Below are 18,368 nucleotides of genomic sequence, written 5' to 3' on the forward strand. Positions count from 1 at the left end.
TACCATAGAAGTTCACACCATAAATGCAGGGAGTCAGAACAGATCATTTTAAGAAGCTGAGACTAACAAGAAGAGTATCACAAACAACGGTAAGACAAAGATACAATACCCAAATGAAAGGAAAAGAAGAAGCCTGAGAAAGAATGTTAGATGAAATAGAGGCAAGTAAACTATCAGATATTGAATTCAAACCACTGGTTATCAGGAAGTTCAAAGAGCTCACAATGAGCTACCAGAAACTACAGGGGAGCTACAATGAACTCACTGCAAACTATATCGACATGAAAAAGAAAATAGAAACTATCAGCAAGGGCCAAGGGGAAATGAAGAAAACAATTTCTGAAATGAAGAACACAGTAGAAGGAATCAAAAGCAGGACTGATCAAGCAGAAGATAGGATCAGTGAGTTGGAGAACAAAGTAGAAAAAAAGTCCCAGAAAGAGCAAGAAAAGGAAAAGAGGCTCAGAAAGAATGAAGAGGGATTAGGACAAATGCAACACAGTATAAAACATAATAATATCCGAATAATAGGGATACCAGAAGGAGAAAAAGAACAAGGAATACAAAACCTATTTGAAACAGTAATGAGAGAAAACTTCCCTAATATGATGACAGAAAAAGTCACACAAATCCAGGAATCACAGAGAGTCCCAATCAAGAGGAACCCAAAGAGCCCCCCTTTAAGACACATCATCATTAAAATGGCAAAATTTCAAGATAAAGAGAGACTCTTAAAGGCAGCAAGGGAGAGAAAATAAGTAACATACAAGGGAGCCCCAATAAGGTTAGCTACTGACTTCTCAATGGAAACACTCCAATCAAAAAGAGAATGGCAAGAAATATTCCAAGTAATGAGAATCAGAGGTCTGCAGCCAAGGCTACTTTACCCAGCAAGGCTCTCAATCAAGATAGAAAGCCAAATAAAGAGCTTCCAAGACAAAAGAGGTCTAAAAGAATATGCCTCCACTAAACCAGCTCCGCAAGAGATGCTAAAAGGACTGCTTTAAGGAAAGGAAGGAAAACAGAGAGACAGAGAGGAACACAGGTACAAAAATGGCAATGATTAAGTACCTGTCAATAATAATATTAAACATAAATGGATTAAATGCTCCAATCAAAAAACACAGAATAGCTGAATAAATAAGAAAGCATGACCCTCACATATGCTGCCTACAAGAGACCCACCTCAGGACAAAAGACCTGCAGAGACTAAAAGTGAAGGGCTGGAAACAAATTTTCCAAGCAATGGACAAGAAAAAAAAGCCAGGGTAGCAATACTCATATCAGACAAATTAGACTTCAAAAAAAAAAAAAGGGGGGGGCCATAAAGAGAAACCCAGAAGGTAATTTCATAATACTCAAGGGAAGAATCCACAAAGAAGACATTAACATCGCAAATATATATGCACCCAACATAGGAGCACCCAAATATATAAAGAAAATCTTAGAGGACTTCAAGAAAGATAATGACAGTAACACAATTATAGTAGGGGATTTTAACACCCTACTGTCAAAAATGGACAGATCTTCCAAACAAAATGTCAACTTGATACTGTGGCATTGAACTACACACGAGATGAAAGGGACTTAACTGATATATAGAGAGCCCTTCATCCCAAAGAAGCTAAATATACATTCTTTTCAAATGCACATGGAACATTTTAAAAGGTAGACCCCATGATAGGACACAAAACGAGCCTCAACAAATTCAAGAAAATTGAAATCATACCAAGCATTTTCTCTGACCACAAGGGACTGAAACTGGAAACTAACCCCAAAGGAAAGGACCCAAAACATTCAAAATCATGGAGACTGAATGGCATGCTATTAAACAATGAATGGGTCAAAAATGAAATTAGAAAAAAAATTAAAAAGTTTCTGGAAACAAATGAAAATGAACTCACAACAACTCAAAACTTATGGGACACAGCAAAGGCATTTCTGACAGGGAAGTTCATAACAATACAGGCCTACCTAAAAAGGACAGAAACATTTCAAACAAACAACCTAACCCTACACCTACAAGAACTTGAGGAAGAACAACAAAGACAGCCCATAGCAAGTAGAAGGAAGGAAATAACCAAGATCACAGCAGAATTAAATGACATAGAGACTAAAAGCACAATTCTAAGGATCGATGAGTCCAGGAGCTGTTTTTCTGAAAAAGTAAACAAAATGAACAAGCCTTTAAATAGGCTCATCATGAAAAAAAGAGAGAGGACCGAAATAAACACATTCAGAAATGGAAGAGGAGAGATTACAACTGACACCACAGAAATAGAAGAGATTGTAAGAAATCACTATGAAGAACTGTATACCAAGAAATTTGAAAACCTAGGTGAAATGAACAAATTTCTAGAAAAATATAATCTTCCAAAACTCAATGAAGAAGAAACAGAAAGTCTGCACAGACCAATAACAAAAGATGAAATTGAAGCAGTAATCAAAAACTCCCATCACACAAAAGCCCTGGACCACATGGTTTCACAGGAGAATTCTACAAAGCATTTAAGGAAGAGCTAACCCCTATTCTTCACAGACTATTCAAAAAAATCCAAAATGATGAAGACTCCCAAACTCTTTTTATGAAGCCAGCATCATCTTAATTCCACAACCAGATAAGGGCACAACAAAGAAAGAAAACTTCAGGCCAATATTGCTGATGAACTTAGACGCTAAAATCCTCAACAAAATATTGACAAATCACATCCAACAATATATTAAAAAGATCATACACCATGACCAAATGGGATTCATCCCCGGGGATGCAAGGATGGTTCAACATTCGCAAATCAGTAAATGTAATACATCACAAAAACAAAAGCAAAGACAAAAATCACAAGAACATATCAATAGATGCGGAAAAGCTTTTGATAAGGTACAACACCCATTTATGATAAAGGCACTCAGCAAAGTGGGAATAGAGGAAGCATTCCTCAATATAATAAAGGCCATATATGAGAGACCTACAGCCAACATCATACTCAATGGGCAAAAACTAAAAGCTTTTTCACTAAGATCAGGAACAAGACAAGGCTGTCCACTTTCACCACTTCTATTCAATATAGTATTGGAAGTTTTAGCCACAGCAATCAGACGAGACAAGGAAATAAAAGGCATCCAAATGGGAAAGGAGGAAACAAAACTTTCATTGTTTGCAGATGACATGATAGTGTACATGGAAAATCCTATAGACTCTACCCAAAAACTGCTCAACCTAATAAATGAATTTGGCAAAAGAGCGGGATACAATGTCAATATCCAGAAATCAAAGGCATTTTTGTATACTAACAATGAACCAGCAGAAGCACAAATCAAGAACAAAATCCCATTTGATATAGCAAAAACAAAAATAAAATATCTGGGAATAAACCTAACCAAGGAGGTAAAAGATCTGTATGCAGAAAACTACACAACACTGAAGAAAGAAATCAAGGAAGACACAAACAAATGGAAACACAGACCATGCTCATGGATTGGAAGAATTAACATCATCAAAATGTCCATACTACCCTAAGCAATACACAGATTCAATGCAATACCTATTAAAGTACCAAGGACACACTTCAAAGACATTGAACAAACACATCAAAAATTTATATGGAACCATAAATGACCCTGAATAGCAGCTGCAATTTTGAGAAAGAAGGGCAAAGCAGGAGGGATCACAGTACCTGATACCAAACTGTACTACAAGGCCACTGTAATCAAAACAGCCTGGTACTGGCATAAAAACAAGCACATAGACCAATGGAACAGAACAGAGAGCCCAGAAATCAACCCAACACTTTACAGTCAATTAATATTCGACAAACGGGGCAGTCACATAAAATGGAGTAAAAATAGCCTCTTTAACAAATGGTGTTGGGAGAACTGGACAGCTATGTGCAAAAAAATGAAACTTGAGCACCAACTTACACCATACACCAAAATAAATTCAAGGTGGATAAAAGACTGAAATATAAGCCATGAAACTTTTAAAATCCTAGGGAACATTGGCAAGAAAATCTCAGATATTTCATGCAGCAACTTTTTTACTGATATGTCCCCTAGAGCAAGGAATATAAAGGAAAGAATAAACAAATGGGATCTCATCAAAATTAAAAGCTTCTGCATAGTCAAAGAAAACAGCATTAAAATAAAAAGAGAACCAACCATATGGGAAAACATATTTGCCAATGATACCTCAGACAAAGGTTTAATCTCCCAAATATAGAAAGAACTCACATGACTCCACTCTAAGAAGACAAGCAACCCAATTAAAAAGTGGGCAAAGGACTTGAACAGACACTTGTCCAAGGAGGACATACAGAGGATCCAGAGACACATGAAAAGATGCTCAATATTGCTAGTTATCAGAGAGATGCAAATTAAAACCACAATGAGATACCACTTTACACCAGTCAGGATGGCTATCATAAACAAAGCAACAAACAACAAATGTTGGAGAGGTTGTGGGGAAAAAAGGACCCTAGTTCACTGCTGGTGGAATTGCAGACTGGTACAACCATTATGGAAAACAGTATGGAATTTTCTAAGAAAACTAAAAATGAATATGCCTTTTGACCCAGCAATTCCACTGCTAGGATTAAATCCTAAGAACCCTGAAACACCAATCCTAAAGAACCTATGCACCCCAATGTTCATAGCAGCACAATTTACAATAGCCAAGAGTTGGAAGCAACCTAGGTGCCTATCAGTAAATGAATGGATCAAAAAAGTATGGTCCATTTACACAATGGAATTCTATGCAGCAGAAAGAAAGGAGGAGCTACTACCCTTTGCAACAGCATGGATGGAACTGGAAAGCATTATGCTGAGTGAAATAAGCCAGGTGGTGAAAGACAAATACCATATGATTTCACCTTTAACAGAAATCTAAACAACAAAACAAACAAGCAAGCAAAATATAACCAAAGACACTGAAATACAGAACAGGCTGACAGGGACCAGAGGGGAGAGGGGAGAGAATTTCAGGGGAAAAGGGGAAGTATTTACAGGAACCAGTATAAAGGACACATGGACAACAACTAAGGGAGGTGGAAATGGGAGGGAGGCGGGGAGCACTGGGGGGGGGGGTCACGGGCTGGCATGGGAGTAAAAGACAGAAAACTGTACTTGAACAATAATTTAAAAAATAAAATAAAATTTGATTTTATCTTATCTTTATTTTTAAATTTAATCTTTATTATATTTTTCCATTACCATTTAGTTTCTTTATAACTCCTCCCCCAAGCAATCACCACACTATTTTCCATGTCCATGAGTCCTTCTTCCTTTTTGCTCAATCCCTCCACCCCTATGCTCCCCCCATTAGCTGTCATCTGCTCTCCACCTATGAGTCTGTCTCTGTTGTGCATGCAAATAAAAATTTTTAAAGAAATTATGAAATAATTAACATTGAATAACTTCCTGATAATTAACTCAGCAAGCATAATTCAAACACCTAGTGGAGTCTTAAGTGTCTCAAAGACCTTAAGCATAATTAGGTCTTCAAAATTTTATTGCTTTAAATTAAATACCACATAACACTGTAAATTATGTTAAATAATAAATTTAAGTTAAACTGCATTTAAGTGTATAGTCTAAAAGCACATTAACCCAAAAATCTTTGTTTAAAAATATACCTTATATGAATAATAGCACTTTATTGGGTATTAAGGTATAATTTAATATTTTATTATAATTTTGAATTCTGATTCAGTGTGGGTAATTAAAATATTGTGGTCTTATCTTAATTTCATCCTCATTAAGTTCCATAGCTGCAACCACAGATCTAAAACACATATTTGAAGAGTCAGAATTTTCCAAACCACAGATTCCCCAAGAGAAAAATGTGGTTTGACCCTCTGCTTTCACAGAAATGGAAAGTGAAGCTCAGGCAGCTTTAACAAGTCAAGCAGAGTCCCCATCATCCAATGGCTGGGAACTGAGCCCAGGACTTCTGACCCCCGATCTCCCTGCTCTGGAGATGGGCACAGGGTGAGGACAGCATGTGTGCCCCACACAAACACTGGCTGGTGCACCTGCCCCGTGGTTTGCCAACCTCTGCTGTGGACGGCTGTGTTCATAGAGCACGCTGGCAACAGGAGAAATGATCACTTTCTACTTTCTACTTCAGTCCTTATCACAAAACAGGCTAGAATCCATTCTAGCCATTTAATACATTAGTTATAAATAAGGTTTCTGTATTTTTTCTAGTCTATTATTAACTTCTCACATTAAAACATGGTGTACTTGTTATGATAATAAACCAATATTGGTACATTGTTATTAATTAAAGTCCATATTTAATTCACATTTCCTTAAATTTTACCTAATGTCATTTTCTGTTTGATTCAGGATGCCATTTAGGGTACCATACTGCATGGAGCTCTCTTTTCACTAGTTCAGCATTGTGTGTGTGTGTGTATGTGTGTGTGAGAGAGAGAGAGAGAGAGAGAGAGAGAGAGAATACAAACATCTCTCTTCAGTCAATTAAGGTCAAACTCCTACAAATTACTGTTCTCATATTCTCTAATGTAAAAGAAAAGGGTATATGTTAATGAAGCAATCTAGAGTTTTAATTATGAGGAAAACACTGTGGAGCAGAGGAAGGTTAGGTTTAAAAAACACTGACATTTGGAGGGACCTAGGATCAGTCTCTGATTTGTGGATTAATAAAATCTGACAAGCAAAGAGTGGGGTAGAGGCGTGTGAGAATTGAGAGTAATCAGAGGCAGCACACAGAGAACTACAGCAATCCAGAAGAAAGAAGTAATATTGTGCAATTTGTCATTATGTACATAGAGGAGTCAGCATTTCAAAAATCTATAGAAATGCAGTTAGAATTTCCTTGCCAATATTTTTATAAAACATTTTCCAAACGAGACCAATTCATCTTATTCTGAAATGAATTGTTAGATCACAACAGAGAATGTTAAAGAAATTGCATCCCTTATAGACATGCCAAATGGTAGACTCTGCCTGACTCAGAGTCTATAAATAGGGAAATTAAAATGCTAAAAATGTCCTCCAAGTTGCCAAACATAGTTCTTCAGCATCTACTTCCTAGTCCAAATGATTCAGTCTTCCCAAGTTTGAGAGTGAAAGCTACAACTCACAAAGCAATGCTGTTGTGCACATCAACTGATTAAATGGAAAAAAATATTCCACTTATGTATATTTCTTTGTTCTTAGACCATATCCATTGAAATGCTTCCTTATACTTTCATTAAAGTTTTATGAAAGGTGGGCTGGATGGAAGTGAAGGATACCAAAGGTAGCCTGTTGATTTTTCCTTGACATGTGATTGCCTGCTATGACATTAGGTTCTCTTGGCTCTCCTTTTCTTAAGATAGCTCTACTCATGGGATGGTGGTAGACATTGTTCCCTACCTGTCAAGGAAATTACATTCTATATGTAGCTTTGGCGAGTCACAAGAAAATTGTGAGAAACTTGCAATAAGCAAATTAATTTTGTTTAACCCATGTCTCCCAAACATATCTGACCATAAATAAAACCTTTTTCCTTTTTTAGGGGCATGGTGGGGAGCTGCCCCCATGAACACCCCCTGAGCACTCTGTGGGAAGTGCTGGGTAAGAGTGGCCTCTGCTAATGTTGGCAAGTTGGGCAACACCACTGTCCTCAGGACCATCATAGGGCAAGAGGTACGGGACCCACCCAGTGAAAAAGGTGTTGAGGTCAGCAAGCACCCCTGGCCTTCCTGCAGTGCTACTGGGGTGACCCAATGCAGGCATGCTGCCCAGCACAGCTCACCGCACAGCCATGGGGTACAGTGCCTGGGACCCTGTGTTCCCCGCCCAGTAGTAATCTGCACCCACTCTGAGTTCTAGAATGGCAGAAACTAGAAAGTCTGCTTCTGTCGACAAACTGACAATGTAACATAACGTGTGTGCCTGTGTGGGGATGGTAGGGTGTTTCCATGCCCCAGGGGACGTGGCAGTCAGGCAAACTCTGTCTGGCACGATGCAGGAGATCCCTGTGGCTGGGCACACAAAACACTCACCCTGGACTCTGGCACAGAAGTTCCAGTGCCAGTGCTGTCTGCCCTAACCCCCTGGGGGACACTGCACAACTCGCCCTCTCAGACCTTGTTTCCTCTTCAGAAAAAAAATAATAGTAGTAGTAGGGTAAATGATTTAATATTTGCAAAGTACTTTGGCCTGTGTTTGCCTCAAAGTAAGTACAATATAAGCTTCTGTTTAATGAAATTGTGTTACTAGTGTTTGCTCCGGTTTCTCTCTATTACTACACGCTTCCTTTACTAAAAAACAGAAAAGAAGATGTGACACGGGGGAGACAGACCCTCTCACTCCCTACTTTCAGACGCCAGGCCTGACAGAGTCACAAGGATACAAAGGCACTCTGCTTTAAGAGGTGCAGAGTGACTCAGCTGCCTGGAGCTCCCAATGCTTCCTGACGGGCTATGGTCATGGCTATGGGGCTCCAGCTTGTCACTCACACATGCTAATGATCAGGCCTTGTGGACAGTGGTTACTGTGGATTCCAGCAACACAGGAACAGAAGGGAGGACAGGGGCAGGGCTTCCAGAGTCACGAATGGGCTAGCCGCCCCTCTGCAAACTGCTCCTGGGGCCGCCAAGGAGCCCTTCGCGGGAGAGGCAAACACTGACCTTACCTCCAGCTCACCCCTCTCCTAGCCCTTAACGTGGTTGTTAAAAATAATAAAATAAGCTCTGGCTGGTGTAGCTCAGTGGACTGAGTGCGGGCCTGCAAACCAAAGAATCGCGGTTCGATTCCCAGTCAGGGCATGTGCCTGGGTTGCAGGCCAGTTCCCAGCAGGGGACTCACAAAAGGCAACCTTACATTAATATTTCTCTCCTTCTCTCCTTCCCTTCCTCTCTAAACATAAATAAATAAAATATTTTTTTAAAAAAAAGAAAGGGAAAGAGCTCTGTAATACCTTGGTAATTTTTCTTTTTTGTGTGTGTTTGTGTTTACTTGAAAATATCATCATATAAATATATTTTATACATTTTTAAAAGGTTACACAAATACATCTTTAAAAAGGTTGTCAAATTCATTGTAAAAGACTTAGAAAAGGAGAAATAATGCAGCAGACATGTGCATGGACATCACCGAGATGCACTAACAGATCTGCTTTAGGCAGGTAAGACTAATCCTTCCACAGGTCACACAAAACACTGAGACGGGTGTGCAATAATCTCTGACCTACTGTACATTGACATCATCACAACTGTAATTTTATAAACATCATAATTTATGTGAATAAATCTTGTAAAAATATGCAGGGAGTTCTTGTGAATACAGGCCAAGATTGAGGAAAATGACAAATCTCTGAGCATAAAAATGAGAGGCCCTTGAACTTGGCTGGGCATGGCCACAGCACACCTGCTCTGGGGCAGTTCTGGCCTCCAGCTCACATGCTCTGTCTGTGAACGCAGCAACCTGCAGCCTGGCAACAGCTGCTTCTGCTCCTCTAAGGAACATACATGCATGCACACATGCATAGGAAGTCCCCAGCCAACTGCAGCCATCAGGGATGATGACACCTTTCAGTTCCTGTGCCAGGGAAGGCAGGCAGCAGGGAAAAGGCAGAACCCTAAGCAACAGAAACATGGGTTTCAGCCTTGGTTTCCACTTCTGCTGGTGCAGTTTCTAAGGCTGGTTTGCATAGGGCTTCGAACCTTGGGTTGTACACTTGCTGCCTTTCAAGTGCTAAGCACCTTGGGCATGGCACCTCCCACACTGTCCCTAGCAGTGTAGGGCTCACCTGAAGGTACCTCCTGTCACAGGTCATTTCTTCTGTTGCACGCAGCCCATACTTGCCTCTGTGAATCACCAAATGACAGGCATTGGGTATTTTTCATTTACACCAAAGTGAATGTGATGGCACAGATAGTGATTGCAAAGCCCATCTGGTGAGTTTATAAAGTATTTCTACAAGTCATGATTCTAATTTTGTAACTGCAGGATTAAGATAGGCACACTGCTACCTTAAAGACTTGTTTTATGTTAAACATGCATAATACAATGTGAAGAAAATGATCACTTAAAGGAAAATATTTCCCCAAATTAGAATTTGCATCTACAGTAATGAGAACCTGTTAAAATATCTCTTTGAAAAACCTTCTCAGCTGATGCAGAGCTGAGCATTTTGAGGCTCCTCGCTGCTCTGCCCTTTCTTGTTGTGTATGCATAGTGCAGATCTGCCAGCCATTACAGCAAACGGCAATGTCTGCTCTGTCAGAGCAGTGAACAACCGTATCACAAACCCCCTCAAGTGTCTGACTTCCACCCCCACAGTCCCCTCAGAAAAGGAAGACTGAGCTGAGAAGGAAAACATCTCCCTCCCCACAATCTGGAATCACATTACAGCAAGCTAGGGACCCAGTCATGGCAACTTGTATTAACTGCTGAACAGAGAAAGTTGATCAATTTACTTTCTTTTAAATTGGAGCATATATTTTTGCATTTCTTTGTGTGTGTGTGTGTGTGTGCATGGATAGCTTTATCAGGGAGGAAGGAGGCATTCAGATATATGGCATTTCATCAGATATAATTCAGGGCTGAGCAAAAACAGCTTTTAGCTACAGACTGAGCAGCCCCAGGGGAACTTCACAGAAATGACACAGCAATTTGTGTTAGAATATTGGCAGCTAATTCATGAATGCCGGAGCTGACTCTGAATACATCTGCTTCTGTTCATCTTTTATCCCCCCTGAGCTCATGATTCATAAAGAAAGTGCCTGGGGCTACTCTTCTGAAACATACAGTATGATGCTAACAGACTTCTCTTTGGTGTGTCTGCCTGGCTGTCACACACACACACACACACACACACACACACACACACACACCTCCTTCTCCCCACAAAAGATACATTAAAACATGGTCTTCCAAAACATAAACCTCAAGGAACAGTCATCACTAACAAATGAAAGGTATTTTCATTAAAGAACACTGATTTAAAAAAAAACGTTTCATATTTGCAAATCTTATTTGGTGTAACATACTGTAATTCAAGTTTTCCCTCTTGTGACATCATTACAGCATATATTTTACCCTAACCTCTAGAGGAACTCACCCCACTCTTTTCTCATAAAAGATGAAATACTGTTTTTATGATCAAACTGCACAGCTTTTGTTTCCATAAATATCTGGGACAGCTTCCCTTTCCTCCGGTTCCCACACATTTTCAATGCTGCTCAGCAAACACCCAACGGCACCCCCCTGGGAACAGTGCAGGGTGACTGACAGCCCTGCTTTCTTCCCTCTCTCCAGCTCTCTCCCACCACTCTGCTTGCTGTTGGACTGAACAACGGAGCCTTTGTGCATTCCCAGTGCAACTGGCCAGCTCTAACGAAGTGTCCCCTTATTGGTACAAGGGTAATATTTACCTTGGAGAAAAGTTTGTCTAAGTAACTATTCACAATTCTGCCAATATCATCCTTCTCAAATGTGGTGGCAAGAGTTCTCTCTTCTGTCTTGGCCTACAACCAAAGAGAAAGAGAGTTAGAAAAAAAAAGACAAATGAATAAAGACTATGAAAGATACTATTCCAGTTTACTGTAAAAACACTAGCAAACTTAGGCCAAAAGGCTGAGCTGTATTCTTTCCTGCAAAGTAAGAGAAAACAGAGTTGTGAATAAATCAAAAGTTTTTTCCAAAATAACAGCCAAGTCAGTTTCATCACATACACATTAATTATCTGCTTGTTCTATATGTTTCTTAGCTTTATGACAAAGAAATCTATGCTATTGTAGTAATATCAAAATTCAAACAACTGTTATCTGAATTCGAGGAAGAACTAGTGAGTTATTTGAAGAGAGTATGCTTCATGTGTTTTGGTAAGGCAAACTGTGATTTCATTGTGAAATGCCTTATTAAGAGTTGGGTGCAGCATAAGCTGTGTGACCTGAAGGACATGCAGATCTCTTAGTCCTGAGACTGAGTTGTCTTGAGTTGTTCCTTCATCCATTCCACTGAGGAAACGGGGAAGATGTGAGGGATAGGGGAGACTCAGGGTGTCTTCTTTTCATCTCCCTCCTGACTCATTGGTGCCCCTTGGGCCCATCTGTGGCCCTGCTCTGCTTTTGGTGCCTAGCCTATCCTCCATCCTCTTTCCTCTCCAGTTCTTGTCCTGTCTTCTAATAAAGATGTCTTGCACTGAACCTCTATTTTAGGTAAAACACCATGACAGGTGCTGTGTGAAAGGGGGAGGAGAATGGGGTAGAATGAATGAATGTGTTTATATTCTAAAAAGAACATCCTGGCTGTTTACTGAGATTCAGAACTTTTTAATTATTTTAAGAGACTGAGGTACGACTCCCGATTTGCAATATAAAACACTGAGCAGAACACAAGCCTTCTAGATGTGCATCTCTGATCTTTTACTAAGTCCACATATGGTCCTCTTAGACTGAGTGCTGCATTCTTCCAGAGTCAGAAGATTATTTGCATTATCTTGAGATACATCTGCTGTTTCTGTGACAGTTATCAAGTGAGAAATGCCTGCCTTTTCTTGGCCAATGCATTCAGCTACATTATTTTCTTTTTGTTTTTAATAAATCTAAAAATATCAGAACAAGACACAACTCTGGCTCTTTTCACTGTCAGTCATGCAGACTAAGAGTGCAGAGTCTTTACTGGGCAAAGAGCTTGACAGACACAAGCCCTCTTTCACTCATTCATTAGATTACACATAAACCCTCTTCTGAACCCCTGCCATGCAGAGATATTCAGAAGTGGATTCCAACTGCAAACACCTCTACTTCCCCATGTCATCACAGTCAATCCCAGAGATGCTCCTGAATTCATTAGAAATATAAGCAAGATTTGATTATCTAAATCAAACTGCTACAGTAGAAAAATAAAATAAACTTAGAAAAATGCCAAATCTTATTAGCATGCATTAGAAATAATGTTTGCTATTACTAGATAGGAGTAAAGAGAGTCTAACTTAAGAATTGAACACATGACATGACAGTTCATTTAATAAACCTAAAAGTGGTATATAATTTTATATTTTTGAAATTGCATATAATGAATTAAAAATATTCTAAGGAAACAAGGTAATGAACACATTGTGGTCCTGGCATATGACAGACATATAAATACATGGAATGGAATTTAGCCTCCAGATTAAGCCTATGTACTTATGGCCGATTGATTTTTAACAAAGATGCCAAGATTATACAATGTGGGAAAATAGTCTTTTCAACAAAAGGTTCTGGGACAAGGTTCTTCTGCTACATGCAGAGAAATGAATTTGGATCCTTAACTTCACTTTAAAAAGTTATGTAAAAATTTAACAAATTTGACATTTATTCATAAAGGTATATGTACCCCCATGTTCACTGCAGCATTATTCACGGTGTCCAAGACATGAAAGTAAATGAGTGTCCTTCAAAAGGTGATTGGATAAAACAGATGTGGTACACATATACAATGGGATACTACTCAGTCATAAGAAAACATGAAATACTGCCATATGTGACAACATGGAGAGATCTTGAGAAAATCATGCTAAGAAAAACAAGTCAATGGAAAAGTCAAGAATATATGATTTCACTCATATGTGAAATATAAAATTGAAAGCAGCAAGTGAACAAATAAGAAAAACAATCAAACCAAAACTCACAGACACCGACAACAGCATGGTGATTACCAAAGGGAAGGGGGGTGGGAGTGTAATGAAAGGTACAGGGGAGGGAAGAAGATCTGACTCTGGGTGGTGGGGACACAATACAATATACAGGTAACATATCATAGAAATGAACGCTCAAAACCTATGTAATTTTATTAACCAATGTCATCCCAATAAATTTAATTTTAAAAGGTTAGTACAAAGACCATATAAAATAGAGACCACATACTACAGAGACCATATTAAATGTTACTGAAAATGGATCAAATAAATTTAAGAGCTGAAACTAAAAAACTCTTAGAAGAAAACATATGGGTAAATTTCATGAGTTCAGATTTGGAATTTCAAATATGATATCAAAAGAAAAAATAGATATGTTGGACTTCATCAAAATTGAAAAGATGTGTACTTTAAAGGACATTGCTAAGAAAGTGAAAAGACAACCTAAAACAATGGGGAAAAAACACGAGCAAATCATTCCTGATAAAGGACTGTTATCTACAATATAGAAAGAATCCTTAATAATAAGACAATCCAATCAAAAATAGGTAAAGGATCTGAATATATATTTCTCCAAATATACAATGGCTAATAAGTACATGAAAAGATGCTCAGCATCATTAGTTATCAAGGAAATTCAGATCAAAATCTCAATGAAATCTACTTCATACCCCTCTAGGATGGCTATAATCGAAAAGTTTAAGACAGTACAATTGTTGACAAGGATGTGGAGAAATCAGAACACTCATACCCTGCTGATGCGAGTATGAAATAATACAACCACTTTGAAAACAGCCTCGTTGTTCCTCAAACAGTGCAATATAGGAGTTACCATTGGACCCAGTATTTGTACCCCTAGGTATATTCCAAGAAAAATAAAAACATGTCCACACAAAAACTTGTACAAGGATTTTATAGCAACATTATTCCTAACAGCTCCAAAGTAGAAATAATACAAATGTCTATCAGCTGGTGAATGGATTAAAAACATGTGGTATATCCATGTAAAACAATATCATTTGTCCACAAAATAGAATGAGGCATTCACATACATCATAACATGAACAAACCTTGAAAACACACCAAGTGAAAGAAGCTAGTCATGACCTACCCCCCCCACATATTATATGATTAAATTTACTTGAAATGTCCAAAATCGGCAAATATATAGAGACAGAAAGTAGATTAGTGGTTGTCTAGGACTGGGGAAGATGCAAATAATAGCAAAGGGGTGAGGGATTTCTTTTTAAGGTAATGAACATGTTCTAAAATCAACTGTGGTGATGGTTGTATTAACTCTGTGAACATACTAAAAAAACATTAAACTGTGCAATTTAAATGGGTGAATTGTGTGGTATGTAAATTACATCTCAATAAAACTGTTACCAGAAAAATATTCCATGGCATGTGAACATTTTAGTGTCAGTGATTTTGCAGATCACTCTTAAAGACAGATGGCAAATGCAAGTGTAATTTTAGCTGGAATCACTGGGGTCGCTGCAGGGACTCATGATTGCCTGCCTGGCTCCACTCCAAACTGTCGTGTATTGACAGAGACTACCTGGATATAATTCTGCATGGACCAAGTGCTCCTTCAGGTCCCCTTCCACCCACAACTATCCATCTTTAAGTGTGGGCAACAGCTAATCACTACAAACCAGTACTGATCCAATTAAATAGAAATCCTCTGCTTTCAATGTTGGTATCTTTCTCTACTGAATGAAATGTTTGGACTTCTGACACCAGATATCTATCTACTCAATGTGACTTCCCCCCACTGTATATACTAAGCCAGTGGGATGCCAAGCTCAACACTGTTGTTGTTTTTTTACACCTATTTTTCTGACTGTCAGTTTTCATGTGGACTGTTAGCAGGTTCTTAACATGGAAGATGACATTCATAAAGAGGCTCAAACAAGTGAACTCTGATAATTCCTGATGCATTTTGCCAACTAAACTGAAGGCTTGTTCTAGCTTAAGCCACTCAGAAGAACTGAAATAGAGTTCAATTTCTTAGTCACTGGGCCTCCAAGGGATGGGATTTGCACCTAACAGATGGCTTGGCCCAAGCTCCAGCTGGTGTTGTTGAGGAGAGGCCTCAGGAGAGAAGCACTGTTTCAAAGTTATGTTACAGTCCTTTCTGGGGAAGGAGGCATGATGTCCCTGCTCTCTGGGGAGATAAATACAAGGACTTGGTAGCACAGACTCCAAATTCACGTTTGACTTTTAAAAATCATCTTTTGAGGCAAGATATCCACTCAATACAAGACTAGAATCATGAAGCTCAATGAACAATTCCCAAATTTCAAAGAAACTTAAGGGTACCTATAAACTAACCCCACTTGATACTTGAACCCTCTCTACAATGTTTGTGGCATCCAGTTTACAATGGCGATGTCAAAAGGACTTTGTTCAAAATAAATTAACAGTACCAAGCACTGAATGAATCCCAGTGCCTAACACATGATAATCATTCAATATTTATTCACTGATGGAGTGAATGAATTAAAAAAAAATTAGAGTAGACTCAAGGATATTGCTGTAATGAAGCTGTTCTCACTTGCAGTCCCTGAAGACAGAGAGAAATAGAATTATATGTTGCTTATGATCAGTATATTACCACAGCAATATATCACACATGCAAATGTTGACCAAGCAAACACTTCCTTTTCTCCATGTTGCCAAAGAAACAAACCGGTAAACAAAACTGAGACCCTGAAGGGTTCCCAGAAGGAAATTCTGTTAGATTTGGGCTCATGTAAGGAAGGTTCTTCTGCACCCTTGTGGATTGGTGGCTTCAACCTAGTTTGAGTCCTGATTCTAACAACTTCCAGAGCCACATAGAACACGTCTGATAGTTTCCTTACACGGCAACCTTTCAAATACTTGAAGGCATTTGTTTTAAAAAGTCACCCTTCTCCTGTTCTTGAGCTTCTCTTTCTCCATTTCAAAGAATAAAGTCTTGACTTATCAGCTACCATAACTCAAATGAGTACAAATGATATAAGGAGAACAGAGCTGAGCCATGGCCAGGCCCACTCATAAGAGCATAGCAGGTAGAGAGTCTGCTCCAGCTACAAAACCTAACTCAGGGAATAAGCAAATACCCACTAGACAAGGTAACCTCAGACTGATGTAAGACGTAGTCCTTATTTTTTGAGTTTTGGTGATAGTAGTGGAGAATTTTCAAGGCCCATGTATAGAAGGGAGGCAAAGCTATCAGCCAGAAGCAATGGGCTGGTGAGGTCAGGACAGTGGTCATTACTAACCTTGGAGGTTTGGTCACAGCAACAGAATCTGGCCACTGGGCCAGACTCACTCTTGGCAAGACTAAAACAGATCATAGTAGTAAAGTAGATACCCAGCTCCAGACACTTAGACACACAGGAAGAGAAAGAGCTGAAACATGGAAGGTCAAGGAGTGAGTATTGTGGGAACCTGGAAGTTATTCCTGGGATATTAGACTCTGTAATTCTATGGCAATAAAGTCTATTGGATTGCAATGGTGGCCATCCCAGTGGTCAGCAAGATGACCACTGGGCGCAGAGAAAATATTAGTGACCTGTCCCAATGGCCTGGGGGAAGGTCTCAACAACTCAAGTACTTCCTGCTTCAGTGAGAATGAATTCAGACTTGGAGAGGGAAGATGATGCATGTGAGAGGAACACATGGGGGGCAAGAAAGGTAGGAGGAGACATGCTGAGGGCTGACACATCCACTTGGTGGTTGTTCTCTTTCAATGATTAAGCTCAAAGACATTTCTCCAGATGAAGCAGCTCTTTTCTCAGTGGACAGCTGATAGGATGCTTTCTTCAGTCCATATACTATGTTTATTTAGAAAGTCTGAGATCCCAGAAGCTTTTTCTACCACCTACATTACACTGTTGCCGTACATGAATCTTATACTTGACTAATGCAAATCTAAATTTCTTTCATATATGATGAAGCTCAGCCACTCCCCCCCCCCAACTTTTTTGTGTGTGTTTTCATTGGCAGTCATGGTGCTTACATAATCCCTGTGCCATTTGTGCCTCTTAGAGTTGGGTCATTGTGTTAAATGTCAAGATGTTTTTGAACTCTGTTTCTCTGACATGTTATTACACATCAGCCACCTCTTCCAGTTTTGGGTAGTGCATTTCCCCTAAGTGAGGTCTAATGTTGAATAGGACAGGGTTAGGTTCAACTATGAAAGTCTTCCTCCAGGAAGAGAGCAACTTATTAATCAATTCCCTCTGGATATGCTTACCAACCAGTTATTAATTCAGGTTGTTATACAAATCCCCTCTTTGTCCAAATAATAAATGTTAGCAACTTGATACTAAAAATCAAACATATATAAACTAATACATGTGATTTCTTATTAATCCATATGAATTGTATGGTTGGTTTAATAAATTGTCAATACAATAGAGATCAACCTCAGAGACATTTTCTTCCATTAAAATGTCAATATTAAGCCCTTCCGAGTAATTATGCAAGAAAATGATATTAAATATACTCAGCAGCACTGCAATTAAAGGGGCAGTAAGGCAATGTGTATGGGCTATGACATACCTTGCAATATGGGGAAACATTACTCAACATCTCCTTACCCCTCCTCCTGGTGTTCTTATTTCACTCAGGCTGCACTTCTCTCCCTACTAAGCTCCCTCATAGGTAGTTTCTGGTGTTTTTTTCTGGTTGGTTCTCCCAGCTGCTGTTCTTCACACATCCATCTTTCCCAGTATTCCCTCTG

General features: G+C 39.1%; 1 protein-coding gene across 4 annotated transcripts in view; it reads right to left on the reverse strand.

Annotated features, from left to right (window-relative positions):
- The window catches only part of PAG1 (phosphoprotein membrane anchor with glycosphingolipid microdomains 1), a 139,488-nt gene that overhangs the window by 41,475 nt on the left and 79,645 nt on the right, over positions 1 to 18,368 (reverse strand). For 3 of the 4 annotated variants that reach the window (XM_053660911.1, XM_053660912.1, XM_053660913.1), the window contains one exon: positions 11,385 to 11,477. The gene's annotated coding sequence lies outside the window, so the exon portion shown is untranslated. Of the gene's footprint in view, positions 1 to 9,757; positions 9,816 to 11,384; positions 11,478 to 18,368 lie in introns of all 4 variants that reach the window. The other variant, XM_053660914.1, reaches the window with a different exon arrangement.

Source organism: Artibeus jamaicensis, unplaced genomic scaffold, assembly GCF_021234435.1.
Source record: "Artibeus jamaicensis isolate MK-2021 breed Jamaican fruit bat unplaced genomic scaffold, CSHL_Jam_final scaffold_916, whole genome shotgun sequence".
Lineage (NCBI taxonomy): Eukaryota > Metazoa > Chordata > Mammalia > Chiroptera > Phyllostomidae > Artibeus > Artibeus jamaicensis.